We start from the raw sequence: 18,459 nt of genomic DNA on the forward strand, positions 1-18,459 counted from the left end.
TCTCCATGTTCGTCACTTACGTGTCCCAAATTGGGTGGGAAAAAGTCAAGATGGGAATGTAAGAAATGCACTTTCAATGACATTCGGCAGCCAAGTTGTTCATATGCTGTAAGCAGGTTGTCTACTAATTCAGCAGTTTGCAGCTCGTCTGTTCCCAAGGAAGTTCTGCACTACTAGCACAAATGCATCCCAAGCTGCAAGACGCACTCGCTTTGTCAGATTCTTGCGCTGATCATAAGTAGTGTATTTGCCACATATGTAGCAGAAATTGTCTGAATCGTTAACACATTTGTGTTTATCCATCTAAAGTTTCAAAACTGATAGCACTATAACAGATCACTTTATCAAAATCTGTCCAGCTTGCCTCATATCCTTACTGCTGACATCAGCCTGAGCGGACAGGTCTGGACATGTCCATTGGAATATCTCCAATATAATGCATTAATATTATAACTGAATAGGCTTTGCATGTAAAACTTAACCCTCTAAGGACCTTCGCCGTACATGTTCGGCGGAATGCCGGCCCCCAAACATGGCGCTTGGGCGCCATCGCCGCTGGGTTTCTGCTATTTTAAATAAGGCTGATCGCATACATTTTCCCTTTCAGATGCCGTGGTCAAATGTGACCACGGCATCTGCGCAGTCCGGAAGCGGAGTTCGCGCACTTCCGCTCCGGTAACAGGGTTCCCCGGCTGAGATCGGGGAACTTGTTACATTAATCTAATAGGCTGAAGCCTCAAGCAGGCTTCGGTGGCTATTAGATAACTATACCAATACAGGCCACTAGGTGGCAGCATTGTATTGGTAAAGTGCAAATGAAGTGTTCAATGGTGTCTATATAAACATCAATGAACACAACAGGCAATCTAATGATTGCCAGTTATTGTCACCCAGTTATTGTCACTTAAAAAAGTAAAATTTTTGCAAATATAAAAAAAAAAAAAGCTCAAATCACCCCCCTTTCCTTAAAATAAAAATACTTAAACAATACAAAAATAAACATCATGGGCATCGCCGCGTGCGAAAATGCCCATATCATTAAAATATAACAATATTAATGGCATACAGCAAATGGCGTAACGGGAAAAAAAATAAAAACAGCCAATTTGCCATTTTTTGTCACTTCAACTACGCAATAATTTTTTTTATAAAAAGTGATCAAAAAGTTGCACACACTTCAAATTTGTATCACTAAGGCCTCCTGCACACGACCGTTGTGTGCACCCGTGGCCGTTGTGCCGTTTTCCGGAAAATGCACCGTTTTGCAGCCGCATCCGTGAAACGTGTGTCCTGGCCGTGAAAAAAATATGACCTGTCCTATTTTTTTCACGGCCAACGGTTCACGGACCCATTCAAGTCAATAGGTCCGTGAAAAATCACGGATGCACACAAGATTGTCATCCGCGTCCGTGATCCGTGTCCGTTTTTTCCTATCATTTCAATGGCAAACTTGACTTCTATTTTTTTTTCATTTTTCATGTCCGTGGATCCTCCAAAAATCAAGGAAGACCCACGGACGAAAAAACGGTCACGGATCACGGACCAACGGAACCCCATTTTGCGTACCGTGAAAAAATACTGTCGTGTGCAGGAGGCCTTAAAAGAACAGATCGTCCCGCAAAAAATAAGCCTTCACACAGCCTCGTACACATAACTACAAAAAAGTTATAGGGGTCAGCATATGGTTATAAAAAATAAAATAAAAATTTCCTCAAAGGTTTTAATTTTTTTTTTCAGTATTAAAACGCAAGAAATATTATACAAGTGTGGTATCGTTGTAACCGTACTGACCTGGAGAATGAAGATAACAGGTCAATTTTACCGCGTAGTGTAGGGTGTAAAAAAAAGATAAAAAATAAAAACCTTTATCAGAATTGCGTTTTTTCCCAATTCTACCCCATTTGGAATGTTTTCCCTGCTTCCTACTACATGGTATGCAACCGTAAATGGTGCCATTAGAAAGTACAACTTGTCCTGCAAAAAATAAGCCCTCATAGGCTGTGTGAACGGAAAAATAAAAAAGTTAGGAGTATTCGGAAGGCGGGGAGTGAAAAACGAAAACGCAAAAATGGAAAATCCCAGGGTCCTTAACCATCTCCCGACCGCCTAACGCAGGGATACGTCCTGCGGGCGGTCGGTTTATTCCTATTGGACGCATCGGCGCGCCATCTCGTGAGACGCGAGATTTCCTGTGAACGCGCACACACAGGAGCGCGCGTTCACAGGATCGGAAGGTAAACGAGCTGATCTACAGCCTGCCAGCGGTGATCATTCGCTGGCAGGCTGTAGATGCGTTTTTTTTTATCCGCGTCTGATATACCTACTACCTGGTCCTCTGGTGGTCCCTTTTGCTTGGATCGACCACCAGAGGACACAGGCAGCTCTGTAAGTAGCACCAAGCACCACACTACACTACACCCCCCCCTGTCACTTATTAACCCCTTATTAACCCCTGATCACCCCATATAGACTCCCTGATCACCCCCCTGTCATTGATCACCCCCCTGTAAGGCTCCATTCAGACGTCCGTATGTGTTTTGCTGATCCGCGGATCCGCAAAACACGGACACCGCGGATCCGCAAAACACGGACACCGGCAATGTGCTTTCCGCATTTTGCGGATCTGCACATTGCCAGAACTATATAGAAAATGCCTTTTCTTGTCCGCAATTGTGGACAAGAATAGGACATGTTGTATAGGCTCTACAAAAAACGCAGTGTTCGCCCCGATCAGGCCTGATCTTGTGCGCACACTTGCGTTCAGTCCGCCCCACCGCAGTGACAGAATTTTTTTTTTCTGATCACTGCAAAAACACAGTAAAATCGCTGCGGCGCTATAAAGATCACTTTTGAGGGGCATGGCGAGTTCATAGAAGATTTTTTTTTTTGGCACAAGTTAGCGGAAATTTTTTATTTTTATTTTCTTACAAAGTCTCATATTCCACTAACTTGTGACAAAAAATAAAATCTCACATGAACTCACCATACCCCTCACGGAATCCAAATGCGTAAAATTTTTTAGACATTTATATTCCAGACTTCTTCTCATGCTTTAGGGCCCCTAAAATGCCAGGGCAGTATAAATACCCCACATGTGACCCCATTTTGGAAAGAAGACACCCCAAGGTATTTCGTGAGGGGCATGGAGAGTTCATGTAAAATTTTCTTTTTTGTCACAAGTTAATGGAATATGAGACTTTGTAAGAGAAAAAATATATATATATATTTTTTCTGCTAACTTGTGGCAAAAAAAAAATATTCTAGGAACTCGCCATGCCCCTCACGGAATACCTTGGGATGTCTTCTTTCCAAAATGGGGTCAGTTGTGGGGTATTTATACTGTCCTGGCATTTTAGGGGTCCTAAGGCTACATTTGTCGCGCGACATTTTGTTGCACTAATGTCGCCCGACAATTTTTATAATGGCAGTCTATGGATTTTTGTGCGAATGTTACGTCGCAGTCGCAGCATGTTGCATGTTGCAGTGCGACACCATAGACTGCCATTATAAAAATTGTCGCGCGACATTAGCTGCAACAAAATGTTGCGCTACAAATGTTGCAGTGTAGTTGTGCCCTATTTGTCGTGCGACAAATGTCGTCGTGTAGACCTAGCCTAAAGCGTGAGAAGTAGTTTGGAATCCAAATGTGTAAAAAATGCCCTGTGAAATCGTAAAGATTCTCATTGGAATTTGGGCTCCTTTGCGCACCTAGGCTGCAAAAAAGTGTCACACATGTGGTATCGCCGTCCTCAGGAGAAGTAGGGCAATGTGTTTTGGGGTGTATTTTTACATATACCCATACTGTGTGAGAGAAATATCTCTGTAAAAGACAACTTTTCCCATTTTTTTATACAAAGTTGTCATTTTACAGAGATATTTCTCACACACAGTATGGGTATATGTAAAAATACACTCCAAAACACATTGCCCTACTTCTCCTGAGTACGGCGATACCACATGTGTGACACTTTTTTGCAGCCTAGGTGCGTAAAGGGGCCAAAAGTCCAACGAGTACCTTTAGGCTTTACAGGGTTGCTCACAATTTAGCCTCGCCCAAAATGCCAGAACAGTAAACACACCCCACAAATGACCCCATTTCGGAAAGTAGACACCCCAAGGTATTCGCTGAGGGGCATATTGAGTCCATGAAAGATTGAACTTTTTGTCACAAGTTAGCGGAAAAGGAGACTTTGTGAGAAAAAAACAAAAAAAAAACAATTTCCGCTAACTTGTGCCAAAAAAAAAAACTTCGATGAACTCGCCATGCCCCTCACAGAATACCTTGGGGTGTCTTCTTTCCAAAATGGGGTCACATGTGGGGTATTTATACTGCCCTGGCCTTTTAGGGGCCCTAAAGCGTGAGAAAAAGTCTGGAATCCAAATGCCTAAAAATGCCCTCCTAAAAGAGTGCCCCTTTGCGTGAGAAGTAGTTTGGAATCCAAAAGCGTAAAAAATGCCCTGTGAAATTCTAAAGATTCTCATTGGAATTTGGGCCCCTTTACGCACCTAGGCTGCAAAAAAGTGTCACACATGTGGTATCGCCGTACTCAGGAGAAGTAGGGCAATGTGTTTTGGGGTGTATTTTTACATATACCCATACTGTGTGTGAGAAATATCTCTGTAAAATGACAACTTTGTATAAAAAAATGGGAAAAGTTGTCTTTTACAGAGATATTTATCTCACCCAGCATGGGTATATGTAAAAAGACACCTCAAAACACATTGCCCTACTTCTTCTGAGTACGGTGATACCACATGTGTGACACTTTTTTGCAGCCTAGGTGCGCAAAGGGGCCCAAATTCCAATGAGAATCTTTACGATTTCACAGGGCATTTTTTACGCATTTGGATTCCAAACTACTTCTCACGCTTTAGGGCCTCTAAAATGCAATGGCAGTATAAATCACAAGTTAGTGGAATATGAGACTTTGTAAGAAAAAAAAAAATATATAATGAACTCACTATGCCCATCAGCGAATACCTTAGGGTGTCTACTTTCCGAAATGGGGTCATTTGTGGGGTGTTTCTACTGTCTGGGCATTGTAGAACCTCAGGAAACATGACAGGTGCTCAGAAAGTCAAAGTGCGTAAATTCACATTTTTGTACCATAGATTGTAAACGCTATAACTTTTACCCAAACCAATAAATATACACTTATTGCATTTTTTTTTAATCAAAGACTTGTAGAACAATAAATTTAGAGAGAAATGTATATAGAAATGTAGTTATATTTGAAAAATTTTACAACAGAAAGTGAAAATTTTTATTTTCTTTGCAAAAATTTCGGTCAATTTCGATTAATATAAAAAAAAGTAAAAATGTCAGCAGCAATGAAATACCACCAAATGAAAGCTCTATTAGTGAGAAGAGAAGGAGGTAAAATTCATTTGGGTGGTAAGTTGTATGACCGAGCAATAAACCATGAAAGTAGTGTAGTGCAGAATTGTAAAAAGTGGTCTGGTCATTAAGGGGGTTTAAGCACTGGGGACCTGAGGTGGTTAAAGGGTTAAAATCTAGACGTGTCAGGCAAATTCTGAGTTCATATTTGGAATCAGAGCGCTCATTTTAGTATAAATCACATATTTTTCTCAGTAGCAAAATCATTGTTGTGCGGTGTTATCTATGTGTATAATGGAGCACCTGATTATCTATGTGTATAATGGAGCACCTGATTATCTATGTGTATAATGGAGCACCTGATTATCTATGTGTATAATGGAGCACCTGATTATTTATGTGTATAATGGAGCACCTGATTATCTATGTGTATAATGGAGCACCTGATTATCTATGTGTATAATGGAGCACCTGATTATTGATGTGTATAATGGAGCACCTGATTATCTATGTGTATAATGGAGCACCTGATTATCTATGTGTATAATGGAGCACCTGATTATCTATGTGTATAATGGAGCACCTGATTATTGATGTGTATAATGGAGCACCTGATTATCTATGTGTATAATGGAGCACCTGATTATCTATGTGTATAATGGAGCACCTGATTATCTATGTGTATAATGGAGCACCTGATTATTGATGTGTATAATGGAGCACCTGATTATCTATGTGTATAATGGAGCACCTGATTATCTATGTGTATAATGGAGCACCTGATTATCTATGTGTATAATGGAGTACCTGATTTATGTGTATAATGGAGCACCTGATTATCTATGTGTATAATGGAGCACCTGATTATCTATGTGTATAATGGAGTACCTGATTATTTATGTGTATAATGGAGCACCTGATTATCTATGTGTATAATGGAGTAAATGATTATCTATGTGTATAATGGAGTAAATGATTATCTATGTGTATAATGGAGCACCTGATTATCTATGTGTATAATGGAGCACCTGATTATCTATGTGTATAATGGAGCACCTGATTATCTATGTGTATAATGGAGCACCTGATTATCTATGTGTATAATGGAGCACCTGATTATCTGTGTGTATAATGGAGCACCTGATTATCTGTGTGTATAATGGAGCACCTGATTATGTGTATAATGGAGCACCTGATTATCTATGTGTATAATGGAGCACCTGATTATCTATGTGTATAATGGAGCACCTGATTATCTATGTGTATAATGGAGCACCTGATTATCTATGTGTATAATGGAGCACCTGATTATCTATGTGTATAATGGAGCACCTGATTATTTATGTGTATAATGGAGTACTGATTATCTATGTGTATAATGGAGCACCTGATTATCTATGTGTATAATGGAGCACCTGATTATCTATGTGTATAATGGAGTACTGATTATCTATGTGTATAATGGAGCACCTGATTATCTATGTGTATAATGGAGTACTGATTATCTATGTGTATAATGGAGCACCTGATTATCTATGTGTATAATGGAGCACCTGATTATCTATGTGTATAATGGAGCACCTGATTATCTATGTGTATAATGGAGCACCTGATTATCTATGTGTATAATGGAGTAAATGATTATCTATGTGTATAATGGAGTAAATGATTATCTATGTGTATAATGGAGCACCTGATTATCTATGTGTATAATGGAGCACCTGATTATTGATGTGTATAATGGAGCACCTGATTATCTATGTGTATAATGGAGCACCTGATTATCTATGTGTATAATGGAGCACCTGATTATCTATGTGTATAATGGAGTACCTGATTTATGTGTATAATGGAGCACCTGATTATCTATGTGTATAATGGAGCACCTGATTATCTATGTGTATAATGGAGTACCTGATTATTTATGTGTATAATGGAGCACCTGATTATCTATGTGTATAATGGAGTAAATGATTATCTATGTGTATAATGGAGTAAATGATTATCTATGTGTATAATGGAGCACCTGATTATCTATGTGTATAATGGAGCACCTGATTATCTATGTGTATAATGGAGCACCTGATTATCTATGTGTATAATGGAGCACCTGATTATCTATGTGTATAATGGAGCACCTGATTATCTGTGTGTATAATGGAGCACCTGATTATGTGTATAATGGAGCACCTGATTATCTATGTGTATAATGGAGCACCTGATTATGTGTATAATGGAGCACCTGATTATCTGTGTGTATAATGGAGCACCTGATTATGTGTATAATGGAGCACCTGATTATCTATGTGTATAATGGAGCACCTGATTATCTATGTGTATAATGGAGCACCTGATTATCTATGTGTATAATGGAGCACCTGATTATCTATGTGTATAATGGAGCACCTGATTATCTATGTGTATAATGGAGCACCTGATTATCTATGTGTATAATGGAGCACCTGATTATCTATGTGTATAATGGAGCACCTGATTATTTATGTGTATAATGGAGTACTGATTATCTATGTGTATAATGGAGCACCTGATTATCTATGTGTATAATGGAGCACCTGATTATCTATGTGTATAATGGAGTACTGATTATCTATGTGTATAATGGAGCACCTGATTATCTATGTGTATAATGGAGCACCTGATTATCTATGTGTATAATGGAGCACCTGATTATCTATGTGTATAATGGAGCACCTGATTATCTATGTGTATAATGGAGCACCTGATTATCTATGTGTATAATGGAGCACCTGATTATCTATGTGTATAATGGAGCACCTGATTATCTATGTGTATAATGGAGTAAATGATTATCTATGTGTATAATGGAGCACCTGATTATCTATGTGTATAATGGAGCACCTGATTATCTATGTGTATAATGGAGCACCTGATTATCTATGTGTATAATGGAGCACCTGATTATCTATGTGTATAATGGAGCACCTGATTATCTATGTGTATAATGGAGCACCTGATTATCTATGTGTATAATGGAGCACCTGATTATCTATGTGTATAATGGAGCACCTGATTATCTATGTGTATAATGGAGCACCTGATTATCTATGTGTATAATGGAGCACCTGATTATCTATGTGTATAATGGAGTAAATGATTATCTATGTGTATAATGGAGCACCTGATTATCTATGTGTATAATGGAGCACCTGATTATCTATGTGTATAATGGAGCACCTGATTATCTATGTGTATAATGGAGCACCTGATTATCTATGTGTATAATGGAGCACCTGATTATCTATGTGTATAATGGAGCACCTGATTATCTATGTGTATAATGGAGCACCTGATTATCTATGTGTATAATGGAGCACCTGATTATCTATGTGTATAATGGAGCACCTGATTATCTATGTGTATAATGGAGCACCTGATTATCTATGTGTATAATGGAGCACCTGATTATCTATGTGTATAATGGAGTAAATGATTATCTATGTGTATAATGGAGCACCTGATTATCTATGTGTATAATGGAGCACCTGATTATCTATGTGTATAATGGAGCACCTGATTATCTATGTGTATAATGGAGCACCTGATTATCTATGTGTATAATGGAGCACCTGATTATCTATGTGTATAATGGAGCACCTGATTATTTATGTGTATAATGGAGCACCTGATTATCTATGTGTATAATGGAGCACCTGATTATCTATGTGTATAATGGAGCACCTGATTATCTATGTGTATAATGGAGCACCTGATTATCTATGTGTATAATGGAGCACCTGATTATCTATGTGTATAATGGAGCACCTGATTATCTATGTGTATAATGGAGCACCTGATTATCTATGTGTATAATGGAGCACCTGATTATCTATGTGTATAATGGAGCACCTGATTATCTATGTGTATAATGGAGCACCTGCTCCGTGTATAACACTTTATACCTCTATGTACTATTTGCTATGTGACATTGTGATCTGAAGCATCATCTACAACTTCCACCACCACCACCAATGATAGGCTGGTGCTCCGTAGGGAGGCGGACATAGTCGGGAGAACTTCATGGACCCGGCGTCCTCCCTTGGCCCCATCTTATTAACCCCAGAGGCGTCTTATCTCCCCATTCGCCTTTTCAGACGTCTTGGGTACCAGCGACAATGGCTTGTTGTTATGTAAAGGAGCCTGGATCCAGAAAAATGCGAAGAGATTCTTCAGTGTTGGAATCTTAGTCACATGGGGCCGTTACAGTCCACCCCCCCTCCCCCAGCTAATCTAGTTTCTATAGAAACAAGATTGGAAAAAAAAAAAAAAGACAGACGGAGAGGGGCAGAAAAGAGTGAGAACGAGAGCGAGCGGGATAGAGAGGTGAGCAGCCATAGGTACGAGGGGTCCTTGATGGGCAGCGAGGGATATGATGATGAGCAGGACCGCAGGTGTCGCATTCAAGTCGCCTCCACGTGACTGATGTCCGCTGAGGCTGTGAACCGATCCTAGATTCTTCTGGAAGTGGATGGAGACTCTAGGTAGAGTGACAGCAGGTAAGTTTTACTGCAACTCAGTGGGCATGGAGAACACTGTGGGTTTCTGTCGTTTGCCTGGCACGAACAGAAAGATGACAGAAGAGATGTTCATTTCTTCTATCGAACCCGGAGCAAAGTTCTTGCAAGAGCAGAAATAGATATAGTAGAGGGTGAAAAGACGTCGCTTCGTAGATTAACCCCCAACAGGTGGTGATCCTGCTCGGAACAGGAACACAGGGCGCCCGGGTCAAGAGACTCCTATCCCCTTCTCCATCTGTTGTTTCCATTTGCTACAAACAACCGCCTGTCATTTTCGTCTTTTTTTTTTTTAAATTCCCCCCCATTATTTGATTTGGATCCAGAGGATGGAGTTACAGCCCGGCTTATGTTATCCTGCCATAGCTCCTCTCTGCTCGCTGCATGGTAACTCTCATTACCTTTCTTGGCCCTTGTGCCAATCTCTCTATTAATAAGAACCTCTGACGTGTAAAGGTTTTTCACGGGGAGCATGGGACTCGTTATCCTCTGCCCAGTTCTGGGTAAGGTCGAGGAGACGGGCAGTGAGGTCCAGAATTACGCTGCTTTCATCCTTTTACAAGTTCAATACGGTGACTTTCCATTAGGCCTCATGCACACAGCCATAGCCGTTTTTGCGGTCCGCATATTGCGGAACGGAACGTCTTGCCATCTACAGAGCCGTACTATCCTTGTTCGTAAAATGGGCAAGAATGGGACATGTTCTATTTTTTTTGTGGGTGGGTGCTGCGGAATGGACATACGGATGCGGACAGCACATGGTGTGGTGTGCTGTCCACATATTTTGTGGCCCCATTGAATTGAATGGGTCCACGTCCGACCGGCAAAAAATGCGGACAAAAACAACAGACGTGTGTGTGTGCATGAGCCCTTGGGTCGTAGGAAATCATTTCTCTATGATTTGTGTATTTCCAGCTGCGAGGTCGATGTATACATGTTATTAGTCATCGGAGATGATTTGTGGCATCGCTTAAATGCCCACCATCACTGTGCCAACTTAAAGGGCATCTGTCAGCAGATACCTATGACACTGCCCGACCTGTTACATGTGCGCTTGGCAGCTGAAGACATCTGTGTTGTTCCCATGTTCATATGTGCCCGCATTGCTGAGAAAAAAGATGTTTTAGGGCTCATGCACACGACCGTATGGCGTTTTCAGTGTTGCTGGCCGTTTTTAACGGATCAGTTTTTCAGTTTTTTGTTTCAGTAGTGTTTCCAGTTCCGTTCCGTTTTTCCGTATGGCATATACAGTATACAGTAATTACATAGAAAAAATTTGGGCTGGGCATAACATTTTCAATAGATGGTTCCGCAAAAACGGAACGGATATGGAAGACATACGGAGTACATTCCGTATGTGTTCTGTTTTTTTTTGCGGACCCGTTGACTTGAATGGAGCCACAGAACGTGATTTGCGGGCAATAATAGGACATGTTCTATCTTTGAACGGAACGGAAAAACGGAAACGGAATGCACACGGAGACACCAGGTTTTTTTTGCTGACCCATTGAAATGAATGGTTCAGTATAAGTAACGAATACGGAACTAAAAAAACAGGCAGTATACTGAACGCAAAAAACTTTGTGTGCATGAGCCCTTAATATATGCAAATGAGCCTCTAGGAGCAACGGGGGCGTCGCTGTTACACCTAGAGGCTCAGCTCTCTCTGCAACTGCCACGACACTTCGGCTGACAGCACCAGGTGTGATGATGTTTTCACTGCCTGGTCCTGTCAATCAAAGTAGAGGGCGCAGCAGTTGCAGAGAGAGCAGAGCCTCTAGGTGTAATGGCAACGCCCCCGTTGCTCCTAGAAGCTAATTTGCATATTTTAAAACATCATTTTTCTCTCCCTTCAGCTGCCAAGCTCACATGTAACAGGTCCGCCAGTGTCATAGGTACAAAACTGCTGACAGATGCCCTGTAAGACCTGTAACCTGCTTGACATACAGTCCATTCACTGACTCCAGGGTTAATTTAGCTCCTTATGGTATATGTACAGGAGCTCTGACCTCTGATCTACTGGGAGAATGCGGGGTTCATCACCCCCGTTCAATATGGCCAGTTTTACCATTATGATTACCATCTGTAGACGTTCCAGACGATGCTTCTACCTCTCCATTGAGTTGATGCAACAAGTGATCAATGGGCAGCTCTTCTAATAGGGGGGGGTATGTTCACAGAGGCAGGACCCCCAAGTAACGAGAATTTCTGGCATATCCTATAAATATATAATAGTGGGTTACAGTTTTGCATTTGACGTGTGGTCTGTCAGAATCCATGCTCTATACTAATATGTATACTGTATATATAGCGAATGGACTTTTTGCATTTCATACATTTTATTCAGAAATGTAATCCCAAAACCCTAATCCTGGTCAGTGACACCTGGCGGTGCAGCGCCTGCCCTGCGCACACCTGTTCTGCAGGCGATGACAGGTGCAATAGCTGCGTCCGCTCGCCTGCGCTATTCTTAAACCTCATTAACATATTTTTTACTCCTAATCTGTACGGCAGATTGAAACAAGGGGCGCAATACGGGAGAGCTAAAGCCTGCGCCACTAAACTGAGTACCAGAGGGAAGATTAACTGCTTTAAAGGGGGCTCCCAACATTTTTATAAATAAAGTGTCCATGGGTCCTGCAGTGATGTTGGCCCCTGGGAGCGGATCTCAAGGATCGGGGCTCTTTTTAAATAGGGGTGTAGATTTATCGTCAGCTAAATGATTGTGAGTTGTATTGCATGACATGTATTACTTACAGGGTTGAGGGGGTTGTCCGGGATTAGAAAAACATGTCTGCTATCATCCAGCGCCGCACCGGTCTACAGGTTTTGTAAGGTATTGCGGCTAAACCCAATTTTCCTCAATGGAGCTGAGCTGCAGTACCAGACACAACCCACTGACATGCATGGCGCTGTTTCTGGAAGAACGCTATACAGCCCCTTTAATGGAGATTTCAGTTAAGCCCAGTTCATACTATGCAGTTTTGGTACAGAATTTTTTTAAATGCCCCCCCTTTTTTTTTGTTCTGTGCCAAAAGCAGAAGTGGAGGTCTACTTAGATGCTTTAATTAGATGATCCCTTCCCAGTTTGGGTTAAAAAAAAAATGGAAGAACTGCATCATTCTGCATAATACCCCCCTTCCCCCCAAAAAAATTGAAGACCTACATCATACTGGATAATACCCCTCAAAAAAAAAAAAAAAAAAGATAGAAGTTTTTAAGATATTCCATGACTGACGCCTCAGGCAATTACAGGTCATACATACAAAGCCAAGGTGCCTTAGCTCTCACCTCTCCTGACATGTCTGCATTCCCCATGTAATAACAATTCTGGAGCATCTATTCCTATGACTATGTTCTGCCATTCCTCCATTATTCCTGCTAGAAGTTGATGACTGAATTGCTAGCAGTCTGCAATAAAGCTCCAGCTAGATGGCACTGTCTGACTATGGCAGCAATGACTGGACAGTGTCAAACTGGTAACACCCAGCTGGAGCCTTATTGCAGACTGCTGGTAATTTATTCACAAACGTCTTGTAGTTATAATGGAGTAACAGCAGAACATAGTAATAAGAATAGATGCTCCAGAATTGTTATTACATGTGGAATGTCAGGAGAAGTGACAGCCCCTCTTTACCAATTAATAAAGGAAGCACGTTATTCCATTCAATACACATCTGAGCTGCTGCAGAAACTCTTTTTGAAGAGGAATCTGAAGCTGTAATTATTATTTTTTGCCTTTTTAAAGTGGGTTGTGCATTGACTTCTACAGTATAGTACACTGCCAGCTGCAGTGCCATCTTCTTCATACATTGTGTCCCAAACACTGCATGGACAGTCACAGTACTCCGTTCATACATTACCAGCATCAATGCTACCCATAAAAGCACCAACCAAAGTTTTTCCTATACAGTGCCACAAAAAGTGGTAGTGCCCCCATGCACAAGGACACCTCTTGGGAATGCATGAAGAACTGACAACCGGACAGAGTGATTGGACAGTGTTAGATTATATAGGAATACGCCTCCTTAACAATGTGAATGGTAACTCCAAGCTGACAATTCATATATTTCCAGGAGGAATAATAGAATAAAGTGGAGATCTAAAAAATAATGTTCCACTGTTAATTTATGCCATAGCATAGATGTTGTGAGAGATGATGGGGCTTTCTAAGCCGGACTTTCCTCATAGAATTCATGAGATTAAACTTCCCAGTACCCGTGATGACACAGCCGCCATAGCTGTATTCACATGGAGTAAGACCGGCAGCTCATGAGCGCCCATGACGCCATAACTGTATTCACATGGAGGCAGACTGGCAGCTCATGAGCGCCCATGACGCCATAACTGTATTCACATGGAGGCAGACCGGCAGCTCATGAGCGACCATGACGCCATAGCTGTATTCACATGGAGGCAGACTGGCAGCTCATGAGGTCCCATGACGCCATAGCTGTATTCACATAGAGGCAGACTGGCAGCTCATGAGCGCCCATGACACCATAGCTGTATTCACATGGAGGCAGACTGGCAGTTCATGAGCTCCCATGATGCCATAGCTGTATTCACATGGAGGCAGACTGGCAGCTCATGAGGTCCCATGACGCCATAGCTGTATTCACATAGAGGCAGACTGGCAGCTCATGAGCGCCCATGACACCATAGCTGTATTCACATGGAGGCAGACTGGCAGCTCATGAGCGCCCATGACACCATAGCTGTATTCACATGGAGGCAGACTGGCAGTTCATGAGCTCCCATGATGCCATAGCTGTATTCACATGCAGGCAGACCGGCAGCTCATGAGGTCCCATGACGCCATAGCTGTATTCACATGCAGGCAGACCGGCAGCTCATGAGCACCCATGACGCCATAGCTGTATTCACATGGAGGCAGACCGGCAGCTCATGAGCACCCATGACGCCATAGCTGTATTCACATGGAGGCAGACCGGCAGCTCATGAGCGCCCATGACGCCATAGCTGTATTCACATGGAGGCAGACCGGCAGCTCATGAGCGCCCATGATTATTGCTCCAGCCCCGATAATGTCTCTGCCCTGCGTGCGTCAGTGGAAAACATGCTTTTCCAAACAGACTTCATATACTGTAATTATGGATTTTTAGCCTTTCAACACATCGCTGTAAATAGAGACTGAAATCCTGAAGAAGATCTTAACGTTAACCCATTTGTCACTCATTTCATTCTACACAGAACAAAGTGGGCCCTATAGCCAGGATACAAAATGGAGCCCCCCTTAGGGAAATGTCAACCAGAATAGAAGGGTCTGCTACTTATATGCAATGGTATTCCGCTTTCTATGACCCTTGTGCCGTGGGCCAACATCAGGTCTATGTGGATCCCTGTCTACCACGTGCATGGATTGGCTCTAGACCCTACAGGGAACTTTCCTGGGAGGCGGATGCCCAGGGGGCTTCCCAAGGCCTCCTCACGCTGCCGGCTAGGTAAATGTGGTATTTGGATCTGCTGAGGCAGTATATTATTCTGCACTACGGTATTGTTGGCCATGCCTACTTCTGTTGCCCCGCATTCTGTCCATTTAGACCCACTTACAACATGGGGCCACTTTTAATTTCATTTTTTCCAGGACCAGTTCCCAATGCGCCCCTGACCACATGATGAGTACAGTACATTTACTCAGGTCACAATGGACCCAAAAAACCCAGGCATCCGGTCCTATGTCTGTCACCCCCTACCTGCCCATAGAGAAGCAAGTCCTTCACCGCTCCCCAAAACCCAATAGCAAACAAGGGGATGGGACCAGCTTTACTGGGCCTTTTCTCTATAGGAGCCAATATGGGCCACCTCTTTTGTATGCACGGCCTTGCCTATAAGTCAGTATGGTAGCAGGGTAAGACGTCCATCACTGGTTTGGATACTGTTAGCCAAGATGGGATCAGTTCACGGATCCTATGCTGTGGCCGTACTTGACAGCGGCTCCATACCCATTGCTCTCGCTGTGCTTCGGTACTGATCTGCAGTAGGTCACGTATATCTGCCCACAACCTCTGCCCATTGTAGACCTCCATCTATAATCATCCAAGTTTGCCTTTAATAAGATTTCCTCTGCACCCCTCATTTACTCCCACTGATGCCCCAGTTTTGCAGCAGGAAACTCCCACCGACTAATGAGGGAAAATGCTATGCGCTCTACATAATGGGTCCTCTATATAAAGCAGCCTTCTGCCAGAGCTGAGCAATACACCGCAGCCCCAAGTGAGGCTCAATGTGCCGCATATCTCCCTTTCACAGCTTATTTTGACAACCAGCTGACACCACAAATCCTAGCTAATCATTTGAGCTGACAACTTGAAAGGAGATCTGAAATCAGTGCTGAACTTTACTGATAAAGAACACTTCTGAGCGCGCTCACTGATCTCAGATGGGGCCCAAAAAATTTACTTGTGTCACATAGTCATAAGGGGCACCATGTTTTACCCCGCAGAAGGGATCTCTGGGTAAAAACAACCCATCAGATTCTTTCCGTTTCTGCTAATGAGTGTACATGTTTCCAGTCTTATTCTCAGTCTTCGTGTTGTCAGGGTATTTTCTAATAATTATTGATTTCCATATGTGTAGGATGTTAGTAAAGGAACTGGTGACAGGCAGTGGGAATGGGCCAGGGACAGTAACAAATGCTAATATAACAGGAGGCGCAGGCTGATCCACAGTTAAAGGGGTTCTCCGGGACTTAAATATTGAAAACCTATACTTAGAATGGGTCATCAGTATCTGATCTGTGGGTGTCCGACTCCCTTCGCCACCACTGATCTATTGGTGGAAGGGGCTGCTACGCTTGGGTGAGCACCATGGCCTTTTTCTCAGCCTGTGAGGTCACTCCCCTCAGTGGCATCATCTTTCCGCAGCTTAGTCCCATACAAGTGAACGGGATTGAGCTGCACATGCGCAGCCACTGCACGATGTACAGCGCTGTGTGGTCGTCTGAGCCCCTTCAAACAGCTGATTGGGGGGGTGCCGTGAGTCGTAACCACACTGACTTAGATATTGATGACCAATCCTGGGGATAGGTCCTCAATATTTATAGGGGTTATCCAACGTGTAAAACATGCCCCTCAACCCCGCTCCCCGGCACCTGTATAGCTCCTGCTCCCCGTATGGCCGCCGCTGCAACTTCCCGTCGTGCTGATCAAAACATCCGAGGGGGGGTGGTTCAGCCAATAGAAGGCCGGGACGGGGATGCGCCTCCCTAGCGTCACCTGCGATGCTAGGAAGACTCGTCCCTGTCGCGGCCTGCTATTGGCTGCTATTCCCTCCCCCCGTCAAGCGGATCAAAACATCCGGCGATGGGGGGGGGAAGCGGGAGCTATGCGCGTGGGGGGAAGCGGGATAAGTATCATCTATATGAGGGGCCCAGGCATTGGGGGGCATATTTTACACGTGGAATAACCTCTTAAAGTCCCGGAGAACCCCTTTAATAAAAAGTTGAGGTTAGAAGCATTTCTATACAGGTTTCCAGCCACTAATTGCAAGTAGATATCTTGAAAATGGTGGGAAAGGGAACCACAAAGTAGAAAACCCCTTTTGCACAAGTCTTGTTGGTACATCAGTGTGATAACGGCAAGGGGTTTTCTGCTTGGGACCTCCTTAGCCAGAGCCTAGCGGCCTCCAAAAGCCTGACCTCATTCACATCAACATGTTAACACCATTTTTTCTAGGTAGAACAATTAGCTGGAAAATACAGTAACTGTCCTACTATGCGACAGAGCAGCTGCTAATTACCTGGCCTATCACAGGGCGGATATCGACAAGTTTGACTGAGCCACGAAGGTTATAATTATGGGTTAAGTATCTGCAGATTGACAGGGAGCGAGGTTCGAGGCAGTGCTCAGGAAATGAGCTGAATTAAGCCCAGGGCTTCACTGAGCATAAACCATTCATTCCCATTGTAGACATAACGGGGCTTCCCTACGAGAGTCGCTCATCATATCGCAGGCCATTTAATAAATGAACCAGGGTTATTGAATTCCTCCATTTGCTAACGCAGCGCTCGCAGCTGTATCTATACACAGCTGCCCCGCGCTTCCTTGGCAGATAATGCACAAGCTCATGCCCAAAGGATACTACCATCTTATGGACATAACATAATGTGATTTCTCTTGGGTTACTTCAGGCAATAATTGTTTTCAATCAAAGCTCTGATCATCCTGAAAGCTTGGACCTTAACCGGGGGGCAAGTAGATGTTGCAGCCCATACATGCGCCGGTTGTTTTGTGTGTGCTCGTAGGGGTTGTCCATGTATCTGTCAGTGGTATTGGTTACATATGCCTGCATATCTGCCATGATTCATCCCTCTGCTGCAGTACAGTCTGTGCACAGGCTCTATAAATAGTCTCCGATACAATGCGGTACAGTACCATTCTCCACCATTTCTATTATTTAAGGCTAACCATCGTGAGAAATTGTGTAATTTTTTTTTTCCTGCGGAGAAGACCCACAGATGCTCTGTCCTTGGTCCTGAGAGCAGAGAAAGGATGAGCGTTGTCCAGGAGGCTCCGCTAACACCTGCTGTTTTTATCCCACCTGCAG

At 43.0% G+C, this 18,459-nt stretch overlaps 1 protein-coding gene across 2 annotated transcripts in view; it reads left to right on the forward strand.

Moving 5' to 3' along the window:
- Positions 1–18,459, forward strand: part of LOC121007391 (ankyrin repeat and fibronectin type-III domain-containing protein 1-like) — a 143,429-nt gene that overhangs the window by 53,331 nt on the left and 71,639 nt on the right. The gene's annotated exons all lie outside the window — the stretch shown is intronic.

This window comes from Bufo bufo, chromosome 7 (genome assembly GCF_905171765.1).
Source record: "Bufo bufo chromosome 7, aBufBuf1.1, whole genome shotgun sequence".
NCBI lineage: Eukaryota > Metazoa > Chordata > Amphibia > Anura > Bufonidae > Bufo > Bufo bufo.